Source organism: Montipora capricornis, chromosome 9 (genome assembly GCF_036669925.1).
Source record: "Montipora capricornis isolate CH-2021 chromosome 9, ASM3666992v2, whole genome shotgun sequence".
NCBI classification, from domain to species: domain Eukaryota; kingdom Metazoa; phylum Cnidaria; class Anthozoa; order Scleractinia; family Acroporidae; genus Montipora; species Montipora capricornis.
The window spans coordinates 16,655,568-16,668,067 of record NC_090891.1 but is presented as its reverse complement, the minus strand read 5'-3'; the positions used below and the strand labels follow the sequence as shown (position 1 = coordinate 16,668,067).

Below are 12,500 nucleotides of genomic sequence, written 5' to 3'. Positions count from 1 at the left end.
CAGTGTTTTTTTTTGGAAAAAAAAAACAGCTGGGTTAGGTAGATGAATGTTGTTCGTGTCTCGCGATGCACTCACTGTGTGAATTGAGTCCGAAGTTTCGCCTTCTTTAGTTTTCTTTACTGCTAGTCTCCATCAGGCGATGAGGTCAATATTCTGTATTCATACGAGTGATAACAAAATCGCTAGAGTCCAGTTTGTTTATCACGAGTGTGAATTCAGATTGAATTGCACTACACGAAGTCCTCTTACCAATAAATAATAAAAATTACAATGTCCAAGAAAAGAAGAAGAGCCAAGTTATGAAAGAAAAGGGAAAATTTTCCTTAAAATACTGACAAAGTAGGCATAAATTGTTTAATGTCGCTCTGAAAGAAAGAAAGCCCCAATTTAGGGGTAGGGTCGTACCTCTTGTTGAGCAATACATTTCATTGGCTGTATAGTGTCGTACTTCCTATTGTTTTCTGTGCTGAATCCATTGTTATCTTTGTTCGTTCTATTGTTCTTTTGGCCAATCCAGAAGCCCGTTCAATGAGGTACGACACGACCCAATTTAGGAGTCTGTACACTCTTTCTATGGTTGTGATTGGTTGATTTAAACTACAACTTTAAATGTGATAGGCTTATTGAACTGTCCGATAACAACTTGGCAAGTGAATTAGTGGAAAATAGGAGTTTTTTAAACCAATCACAGTCGAGGAAATTGTAATTTTATATGATTAAGGATTTCATCACGGTTTTGGAAGCCATCTTCCAACCAGAGGATTTTACTGAGAAATTTGAGGATACTACCTGCAATAGAATTGGCCCAGCGGAATTTTAAATTTTGCCATACAAATTGCTTTAAATTTACGCTCAGTGAGACATGCAACTGTGAGAAAAAAAATTACAGACAGATGTAAAGGAAATTTTAAATTTCGCTGGGCAAATCCTGGTTGAGGTTGGACTCTCAAATTCTTGTCAGTAAAATCGAACGGTTAGCATTTAAGTTTACCATTCAGAAATGTTTCTACATTCAAGGTTTCCTCAAGTTATTTAAACGAAGATTCCTATAGAAATACTGTTATTTCGGACACGTTTGCCCACCCGTCAAGATGGCTTCCAAAACCGTGATAAGATCTATGCCGTCTATGGATAAAATTGACTGACTTCACTTCTTGTGCCATTGATAACTTGGCCAAAAAGGCGGTTTGCACACGAAATAGCCATTTGTGTCAGTCAACGCTGGTTAGTTAGAGATATTACGACAAAACAGAATTCCCGTATCTCGCTACTTTTCCCTCAAGATTCTAGCATCCCGACCTCATAAAAACAGGAAATCCGGCTCCCGCTTGTTATTGAAATTCCCGTTTCCCGCCCTTGTTTTAAGCTCGCATCCCGAGTATCACCACAAAAGATAGCCAAATCCCGCATCCCGCCAGACCTATTATGGACCCTCACAAACTTCAATTTAAATTAAAAACATCCTCGCTGTAACGCATATTAACCGCTACGGTTTTGGGTGACATTATCTCCACAGATATCGACGAATGTACCAGTGGATTTCATAGCTGCCATCGTTCAGGGGCTACTTGTACAAATACTGCTGGATCCTACAGTTGTTCGTGTGTGAATCCTTTCACTGGAGATGGAAGGACTTGCATCCATCCCGCGTCAGGTATCATTTGGGACTAGTTTGCATTGCTTAGACAAAGCAGTAGCTTTGGCGTAAAAGGCCATGTATACCTAAAGAACCAAGAGACACGTCAAAACTAAATTAAAGGCGTTTCGATTCCATAAATGTCAGTTTTGGGTCCGGAACAAAATATTCTACTGTTTGTTACCGCATACAACCTGCCAACAGCAAAAGCGTCAAGCAACGCAAAAAACCGTTCATTTTGGAGAATTCAAATTCACATGCGCCCAAAGAAATCCTCCGGCATTAGTCCCAATAAAATCAGATATTTTTTGCGTCAGCACTTATTCGCCCAAAACTCTCGAAACAATAAAATGCACTTCTTGTGGAAGGGTTTTTTGTCTCGTTCAGATATCTGGATACTTCTTGTGACAATATTTACGTTCTCGTTGTTGAAATATCTGCTCGCTTCCGCCTATCCGTTATTACAACTTGGATAAATGGAGGAAAGTCGCAAAAGTCTGTCATCAAGGACTCTCCATGAGTGAGGTAGGGACCCAAACTAATTTACCGAAAGCTAATAACATGATTTTCAATCCAATTAAGGAAACCCACTATGATGCAATTGTTTTGAAAAACACATAATTTGAATTAGCGGAGACGGCAAGGTAAGTGCACTTCGGTCCTTCGGAATTAGATAAGGGTAAAGGTAAAGGTAAACCCTCTTTAACGTCGGTAGTTCCTTTACCCACTACACCGAGGGTATTCTCCCAGGAACCCGACGGTGCGCTCGTTTTACCCCTTTCCCCCCCAAATTTGAGGATATCAAGAGGTCGCTCTGCATGGCTCTCCGTGAGTTATAAATCAAGACATTTCGCTGTTTGGGATCTGTTGTCAATCCAAATCAATTTTTTTCCAGTATATCATAAACGAAAAGTAACGGTAATAGACAGAAACCGACCAGCGAGCTTTGTCCTATTTATTCTAACTTTCAGTATATCCGTGACCACCGTGTTTGAGTGATAAGTTCCTGTTTCTTTCTCAGAATGCCGGAATTACAACACGTTGAGCAGTTTTGACAGAAAGGTAACATATTATAACAGCGCCCACTGTGACAAAAGAATTGGTCCGGCGTGGTATCGATTTCAAGGTGCAGCAGGTACAAGAATGCCAACGACATGTCCACCAACAAATCGCTGTAATTCTCATGCACCAGGGTGGTTAAATGGAGGGCATCCAAGTGTCGCTGACGGTCGAGTACGCAAGACGGTATGCTTCCACTATAGCAGTAGGTGCTGCAACTGGGCGACTACCATTACAGTCAGAAACTGCGGTTCTTTCTATGTTTATTATCTTAATAGTACACCAGGATGTTCTCTCCGCTATTGCGGAACTGACTAGGGCAAGTACCCGTGTGACATTCAAGAAGTTAATTTTTTTTCTTTTCGTATCAGTAGTAGACAGCCATCCTATATGTAAACAACGAATACACAGATTTTAAGTTTTTAAGGTATCATTATCACACTTGTGAAATCGCGAAAATTCAACTATGACTGGCAATGCTATTTTAGACCACATCGCTCTCGAAATTTGGACTGAACGGTTTTAAATTTCGTACGAAAGAAAGGTCCTCGGGAAAACAAAGCTGCCATGAAGATAAACGACGATTATCTCCAACAGTCTTGTCTGAACTTCTTTTGCAGACCAGATCCAGAACTAGCTGTTACAATATAACAAAGAACATTTTGATCGACGTTAAGCTAAGTGTAGATTGCCAACGCTTAGGAATAAAGAACATGTTATGTAACAAGTGATAGAATCATTGTATAGGGTCATGAAACCTGCAATTTCTGACCTCATTCCATACGAAGGCAGATATAGTTTGGGATGTGGGGTAAGGAAGTTGGGGGGGAGGCAGAAATCATGAGCACTGGAAGAGATAATAGAACCAAATAAATTTTCTGTGACAACATATTTTATGCCATCCTGTCAAAGACTATTTTTAACAACTAAATTCTCGTAACTGTGATAACACATCAAATCCACATCTGGCTCTTTGTATTTTTGTTATCGAGGCTTGCAAGTATTATCGTGACAAGTTACTGGTTACTTCTGGTGCTTTAATTGGTAACTTCAAATGTGATATTACAAAGTTTAATAACATGGGTGACAAATTACTCCTTATTTTTCGCGGGAAATCTTAGCATTCATTTATAATTTCACATGTGAAAACGCTTTCCAAACTATTTTCAGTTTTTGCAAAATGTAAAATTCCGCGAAAAAAAAGGCGATAATTGAACCCAATTCAAATCCTTTGAGAAAAAAACGTTTTTTCCCAGGTATTTCCATATAATTTAAATGTGAACGTTAAATTATCATGCAAAATGCAATACACAAAGAATCTTAATCCCGAGAGATCTGAATTGGGTACAACATTGGTTGCGCTCGCGTTAGGGAGTTAACACTAGTGTTAAATCAAGTTTTATTGTTCAGTGTTCCCCTAGGGATTCAAAACACCTGTGATTTGACACCTGAGTAGTGTCAAGACTAGTGTTTTGTGCAGCAAAATGCAATGAGTTAGCCGAATTGGTCTCTTATGGGCAAGAATGTCAATAAGATTTGATGTCTCCCATCAATGTGGCGCGGGTTCGATTCGGCGTCATATGTGGGTTGACTTAGTTCGTTCTCTACTCTGCTTTGAGAGGTTTTTCTCCGGGTGATCCCCGAGAACAGACCTCTGATGTGATGTGTAGCTATATCTGTCGATTTGATTTGGTTTCTGTACAGTGTCCCTAGTTACTAGTGCCTCAACGTTAAATAAACTTGACTAAACTTAAATAAAGTTCATAATTATATACTCACTCGCTGATCTTGGTGTTTCAAGCAATCTGATTGGTTCAAACGCCGTTCTTCACATGAACTTAATTCATGTAAATTAGTAGTGGTTCCAAGAACAAGATGGCCGCGGACGGACGGCTAGTTTGTAGTTCTGATGATGATCACGACTCACTCCCAAAAACCGAGTCTTGTTCGCTTGAACCTGAGGCCTGTGAACTGGAATATCTTCGTCTTAATGGAGACAAGTTGGTGTGGTCGAACGATTTGGATTCCCTTAAGAATTTTGTAGTTAATGTTTTAAAACTACAAGGGAAGTGGCTGACGCCTGGTGGCAATACGAAACAATTCATAAGTTCCAAAGGTAATGTAATAATTAACTGGTATAGCAAGAAACAACAAACCTTGAACTTTCAGGGACGCGATGGCCCTGGTGTAAAGGACAAACTAGTGGAATTAGTACGAAAGAAGCCGGGAACTTTAACGGATTTACAAGCCCAAGAACCTTTGGTATTAATCGAGCAAACAATGCAGCCATCATTATCGGAGGAAGACAACAGTTGTCACCTAAATGGTGGAACATCGATCGACGCTGAGAGCTCGCCAAATTGTCCTCAACAGCGACCAAATTCAGAAATTGTGACCGACATTGAGGGTTTAAAACTTGATTTATTGATACTTCAAAAAACAGTTGAAGAAAATTCAAAGCTTTTGTCCATTATTAATACCAAACATCAAGATGAAAATGCTTCTTGTTCCGAACTCCTTGATTTCAAGAAGAGGTGCGTAACGTTATTATCCTCTGTTTCTAAAAAAAGACAATGCAATCAAAGATTTGGAAGAAAAATGTTTGACCTTTGAGAGCCGCGTTTGTCTTTAGAACAAGAGAATGAATCCCTTAGGCTTGCACTAACCATCATTATGCAAGAAAAGAGCGACGCTGAAAACAAAGAACCAAAGTCAAGCGAATGCTGGGTCCATGTGGATGAGAAGCGAGGCAAAAACGGAAATCGTGAACGTAGCCAGAAGACAGTACGCCCTGATATCACCGAAACTCGAAACAGTTTTGAGCCCCTTCGTCGAATTAATGAAGCAAAAGTGGATGTGAGAAATGAGGATAACCGTACTGCAAATAACGATGATAAAAGTTTCAGAAGACCCTCGTGCCGGCCTATCGATGTTACAACACAAAGGACTAATCAACCTGTATCAACCGAGTCGACAACAAAGCGCGATCAAGCGCGACCTAATCGTCAAAAGAAAGTTATGATTGCCGGGGATTCTGTTCTCAAGCACCTCCAAGGCCATAAAATGTCTAGAAATTCGAGAGTTAAGATATCCTCCTTCCTGGGATACACAACGGAAGCCACTCCTACGAAAGAATCCAGACGAGATCATACTTCATGTGGGGACTAATAGCCTAAGATCATGCGACACCCCTCGTGCTTGTGCGGATGAAATAATCGACCTGGCCACGATGATTAGCTGTGAATCTCCAGCAAAGATTGCGTTATCAAGTCTTGTGTGTATATCTGACGATGACGCCTTGGCTTGCAAAATAGCTGAGGTGAACAGAATCCTCGAAGATTGCTGCACTCGGAAGAGCTGGGGATTTGTTGATCATTCAAACATTTCTACCTCGAATCACTTAAGTCGTAGCGGCCTCCATTTAAACAAGTCTGGAACCTCTCGACTTGCACAGAATTTTATAAATTATTAACGCTTAGATTAGGACATTGCCGTCTGGGAATCCGATTCGACTGATGACCGTCCACGCGAAAACTGGGGTAAGTTCAACTGTTCTAGTATTTTTGGCCTAGGTTTGGTCAACGCCTCCATTAATATTAATAGTTTGCTCTCTCGCATTGACGAACTCAAAGTTTTCATGCATGATTCCAAAATTGAAATTTTGTCAATTAACGAGACTAAACTAGATTCAACCGTTCATGATAGCGATGTTTACATACCTGGTTTCGAAATAGTTAGAAAAGACCGTAGAGTTAATGGAAGGAAAGGGGGCGGTGTTTGTATCTATTTGAGCACAAATCTTAACTATTGAATAGTAATTAGGTACGTGATGATTTGATTAATGATGACCTCGAGTGCCTTATTGTCGAAATTAGTAAGCCACGAAGTTCAGTATTCCTGGGCGGCACCTGGTATCGACCTCCAAACTCTCCGCCTGAACGTTTCAATGAATTCGAAAATGTAATTGACAAAATTGGCGCTGAAAGTAAGGAACTATATATACTTGGTGATGTTAACTGCAATTTATTGCCAGAGGCTTCTGCTCATATTTCCTCCCATCTAACAAACATTTCTGATATTTATGGTCTTAGTCAGTTAATCACTGAGCCAACACGCGTCACTCTTGTCTCTAAGACACTTATTGATTTATGTATCACCAACTTCCCAGAGAAAGTTTCAAATTCAGGTGTCATTCACCTTGGGATCAGTGATCACTCTCTTGTATTTATGACGCGCAAAGTCCATCATGATCGTTTTTGCCCACGAACGATTGAAATGAGGCAATTTAAACACTTTCAAAAGAGCAAGTTCTTAAATGATCTGGAACAAATGCCATGGTCGAATGTTGATCTGTGTTCTGATCCAAATGACATGTGGCATGAATGGAAACAAATGTTTGTTAGTTGCATGGACAAACACGCACCACGCAAACTAAAAAGAATTAGTAAAAAGCGGGCTCCGTGGATTACTAAAGGGTTATTGAATAAAATGCATAGAAGAGATTTTATTAAAAAGAAAGCAATTTCATCGAATGACCATGACATGTGGGAGCAATTTAAATGTGCTAGAAACCAAGCAAATAATGTAATTAAACAAACAAAGAAGCGCTACTTTTCTGATAACTTGAAAGTTAGCAAAGGGAATCCGCGCATAACATGGAACCTCATTAACGAGTTAACCTCACGTAACACTAGCAAGTCGACGAATATCTTAGAAATCCAAGTTGACAACAGAACAAAAAGCAGTCCTGGCGACATGGCGGAAGCTTTTAATGATCATTTCACAAATATAGGCCAAGTGCTAGCCCAAGAGGTTCCTTCCGCAGAAGTAAATCCCGAGTTTTACCTTTCACACACTGATAAAGCATTTCATCTAAAAACTCCTAGTCTCGACGTTGTCTTTAACCTATTGAGGAATATTGATGAAAAGAAAGCCACTGGCCTCGGTATGATCCCAAGTAAGTTGTTGAAAATGGCTGCTAGTATTGTTACTCCATCGCTGACCGCCATATTTACAAAGTCAATTATCACTGGGATTTATCCAACAGAATGGAAAATGGCCAGGGTAACTCCGGTGTTTAAAAAGGGTGAAAAATCGGACCTCAACAATTATCGTCCAATTTCCGTTATTCCGGTTGTCTCGAAGGTTTTTCAAAAAAATGTTTACGATCAACTGTACCAATACCTAAATGACAATCAATTGTTATCAAGTTGTCAGTCGGGCTTTCGCTCCTTACATAGCACCCTAACGGCCTTGCTTGAGGCGACAAATAGCTGGTCTGTTAACATCGACAACGGCATCCTGAACGGAGTAGTCTTCATTGACCTTAAAAAAGCTTTCGACACAATTGATCACGAAATTATTTTACGTAAATTGTCTTACTTTGGTGCTGACCTAGCCTGCACGCAGGCGGTTGGATGGTCGAAAAACCGGAATTCGTAATGAGGTCGCCATCTTGGATTCGCGCGGCTAGGTCTGGGCCGGGTTGAGGGTCGACAAAGCGAGCGAGGGGAGGGGGGGGGGGGGAGAGGAGAGAGAAAAACCGCCTGCCCGAAAACCAGCCCCCTTTGAGTAGCACAATTTCGCAGCGTCCGCCGGTGGACGCTGTCTTCTGATTGGTCGGCAGACATGCTGTCAATCAACACAAGATTTAATATTCATATATCGCTCTTGTCACCATAGGCAAAATGATGAGCTCGAATGTCGATCCAGCGATTCAAAGTGCTTTAGATTTCTTGGTGACAAGAGAAAGGAGCGTTCTTTTGAAGTGTGAACAAAAACAGGCGATAGTTAGTTTACTAAATGGTGAAGATGTGCTGGCCGTGCTTCCCACTGTCTTTGGGAAAAGCATGATATTTACAGTGTTTGCGATAGCCGAAAGTGAGAAACTTGAAGGTCGTCCGGTGTCAGTGCTTGTAATTTGCCCACTCAAGAGCGTCATATCAGATCAGATTGTCGAACTGGAAGGTTTGTGTTCGGCAGCAGAATTCATCCCAGAGAGTTCTAAGAAAATTATCGAAGATCCTCCTATCTTCATCTACTGCTCTGCAGAGCAAGCGCTGGAGGAACGCTTCCTTTCGGCCAAAAGACAGATGAAGAAAAAAATAACATAGTTAACTTGTGTACGTAAGTAAGTTTTATTATATCGTTAATCTCAAAGTTATTTTTCTTAACACTTGGCGAATCAACTCTTTCTTTCCCTACAAAGATCGCTTGAATCGTTCCCACAGATCGAAAGTTGTTTACAAGGCAAGTTGTTGGGATTGCGATGACTATTAAACAAGAAATTGTAATGGCAAAAACCTACACTTACCGTTTGCTGCAGTTTCTGCCGGTTTGCGTACATTTCTTACAGCTTTTTTAGTTGACCAGAGCAAGTTTGTTTACAGCTACACGCTTCAGTGATTGGCAGCCTTATTACAGTCTCTTACTTATTGGTCAATTATTGTGGCGTGACATGCAACCGGAAGCTCAAAAGAAAGTGGGCGGCTACCGAGAAAAGGCTGGTTTTCGGGCAGGCGGTTTTCTCTCCGCTCTTCTCACTCCCCACCCCGTCGTTTTGTCACGGGGCCCAGACCTATCCCACGCTCTTCCAATATGGCGTCTGATAGTGTTTCGTGGCGACACAACATCTACCGCCTGCAAGCAGGCTAGTGCTGACCAGGCAACTGCTAAGTGGTTTCAGTCATCAAAGAAACCTTACATTACATTACATTACATTACATTCACTATCGCGGAGAAATTGAGCTTTATTCACTCCCTACGGAGTGAATAATGGCAAATGCGTGATCCAAACAAAACAAAATCGGAAATATTGAGAATACAAGATGATGTTGTGCTGCAGAATACAAAGAGGGCCACATATTATGGCCTGAAAGTTTTCAAAGGTAAGAGAAGAACTCATACGTTTTGCCAACCATTGTTTCATTTCGTTTTTCCAGATAATTAAAAGTTAAACAATCTTCACACCAACAATTTGTTTCATTCGGAGTAATTCTATTTTGTACTGCTGGTCGCCCAGCAAAACGAATTTGCTACTGAAATCGAGGAATTAAAAAAACGTTTAAGAAAGTTTCACATGGCTGCAAGGAAACAAGGCGGGTCATTTTACAACAAAGCAACGCTCACCTCAATTAGACCCGCCATGTGGATCTTTTACCAGCTGTACTTTCAATTTCTATTTCAAACTGAACCTCTAGAACTTTGATCGAACGGTGAAAATGTTTTAAGATGCAAATTTAAACGGTGTTAAATGACCATTTTGCTTTTTGTGACGAGGATTTTAACGAAAGGTTATTTAGATTTGCCATGTTTGAAGCTTCTGTAAACACTTTCGGTATCCGTGGTCCCCTGCTTAACTGGTTTGAATCCTCCTTACGAACTGCACTCAGTCAGTCGCTTGTCATGGCCAAAGTTCCAACCTTTCGCCAGTGTCATCGTGAGTTCCGCAAGGTACAATCTTGGGTCCGCTACTATTTCTACTATTCGTAAACGATCTGACCGATAACCTTAAGTCCTCACTCAGGCTTTTTGCAGACGATGCATTATTATACGGTGTCATCTCAAATGAGGAGAATGGTGCTCAACTGTAGGATGACCTACGACAACTAGAAACGTGGCAAAGCAAATGGCGAATAGTATTAAACCTCTCTACATGTAAGACAATTTGCATTTCCACCAAGAAAGCACCCCCACAAAGAAAATAAGTTTAATGTGGAATCGAGCTGGAATAGGTTGAATGTATTTCCTATCTGGGTGTATTATTGAATGAAGATCTGAAGTGGTCCAAACACGTCACATCCGTCTCCGGGAAAGGGAGTTACGGTGGCTGAACACAGTTTTTGATACCTATGTTTCATTTACCTTTTTCTCTAAAACCCGTGTTGGTTGCCAAAAATGAGAGCAAGCAAGTTAACATGATAGTTAAGTTGACGTATATGCCGTTGCTATGGTAACATGAATAAATGTAAATAGGCCATTAACATCGGTTTTGTTTATTTGCAGAAAATCTAGTCGTCAGATTTTCTTTATAATTTGCATGCAACAAGCTTGTAACGATGCTCACAAGTTAATACTATTTCAGTAATAATTTGACAGAGAGATCTTTAATTATCCCTTGTTGAAGGTTCACTTGAATACCTAGTACAATTTCCTCTGCTAAAGTTCAAATTTTTTTCAATAATCCAGTTACTTATTTCTATAAGTATTTTCGTGCCAAATTCGTTAAATTCTAACGAGTGGTTCTAGAGAAATAGCTGTATTTCCGAGAAAGCTATTCCGCATTCAATCGCAATTTTCTATTTTACTACGCATGCGCTACATTTACTGGGTTCTTTCCATAAAAATGAAAAATCTGCAAATTGCGGAGTTCTTTGCATCGTTACCTTTTCTACCATACATTTCTCATAAAAGACTAAAACCATCAAAACACTTTGTTCAGTTATGACGAAAAAAAGTTCAGATAGCGGAAGCATTGAGCAAATAAAATGATTGCTGTATTGAAGCCATATCAGGAGCCCATGACTAGGAGCTTACAACTTCATTGCATCTATGAAACGGCGTTTTTAGAGTCCGAGTTATTTATAGTTTGATTTCCCCGCGAAACCGGACCTTTCCAGCCAATCACAAGTCTTGCATGAGAAATTAATCCACATGGGAATGAGGATTAGCACTCGTGCAAGCCAAATCGTATTTGAGAACTCGTCTAAAAATAGCTTGATCTGCGAACATGCCGTTACATAGACCTAGTATTGGAGCTGTAGGCTCCTAGTCAAGGGCTCCTGGCCATGTATATATTTTTGCAATCCTTGCGCGCGCGCTGCATTGCGTTAGCAAGAGCGCGCGCGAAAACTGAGTTCGGCCACGTTAGGTATTGGGCATGATTAAAAGGAACTTTTGGAATTGTCCAAAAAACGTCAAGACAACTGCCTATATAGCCATAGTTCGCCGAGGCTTGAATATGCCTGTGCCGCTTGAGATCCATACCTCCAAGAGGACAATGCTTTACTTAAGAGGATTCAGAGAAATCGGCACGGTTTTGCTCCAACAACTATCATCCCACAGCCAGCGTTACGGAAATGATCTCGGTTAGACGAGCTTGGAATTAAGAACAACTATGACTAGACTAAATCTTTTATATAAATGAGCCGTGATCAAATTGATATTAGAGTCCTTAAGCACCACGACGGGAGGCACGACGACGGTATACCGGAAGTTTATTTTCCGTTCCGGTCATGCGCAGAACCTCAAAAGCTGATTGCAATCGGCCGTCGTCCTGTCGTTGCCGACGCCACATTCACTGTTTTGACGTAGAGAATACAACGTCGTAATTCCTTGCTAAGTTCTTGGTCCTTTTCTTTGATTTACCGTATTTTTCTTTCGACACATAAAGAAGTACTTTTCTAGTGTTAACTGCTAAAGCTAGTTGAGGAGAAATTCCACGATGAACATCGCCCATCGGCAAATTCACAGACAACCTCAAGCTCGAAGAAGTCCATTCGGTAAGATCTATTACATGTATATCTTCTGTGCTCTAGTTATCACTGATCCAGTTTAATGTGCTCGCAATTTCTTTTTATACTGATATCTCAGTAACCGAAACAGTGTGCTTGGCATTGCATTCTGAAGTTTCCATGCTGAAAATCTTTCGCTGGGAGTCTGCCATTGCTCACCCTACAATGGGAAAAGCTACGCGCGACCCTCTGAAATTCAGCCAAAAGGGCTCATCAACATGGCGTCACTAACAAACCAGGCCAGTGTTTTAGACACCCCTTCAATTAAGTGGCAGGTTCACACAACAAATGGG

General features: G+C 40.7%; 1 pseudogene; it reads left to right on the top strand.

Annotated features, from left to right (window-relative positions):
* Positions 1–3,917, top strand: part of LOC138017360 (uncharacterized) — a 43,050-nt pseudogene extending 39,133 nt beyond the window's left edge.
* The last annotated feature ends 8,583 nt before the right edge of the window (positions 3,918–12,500 follow it).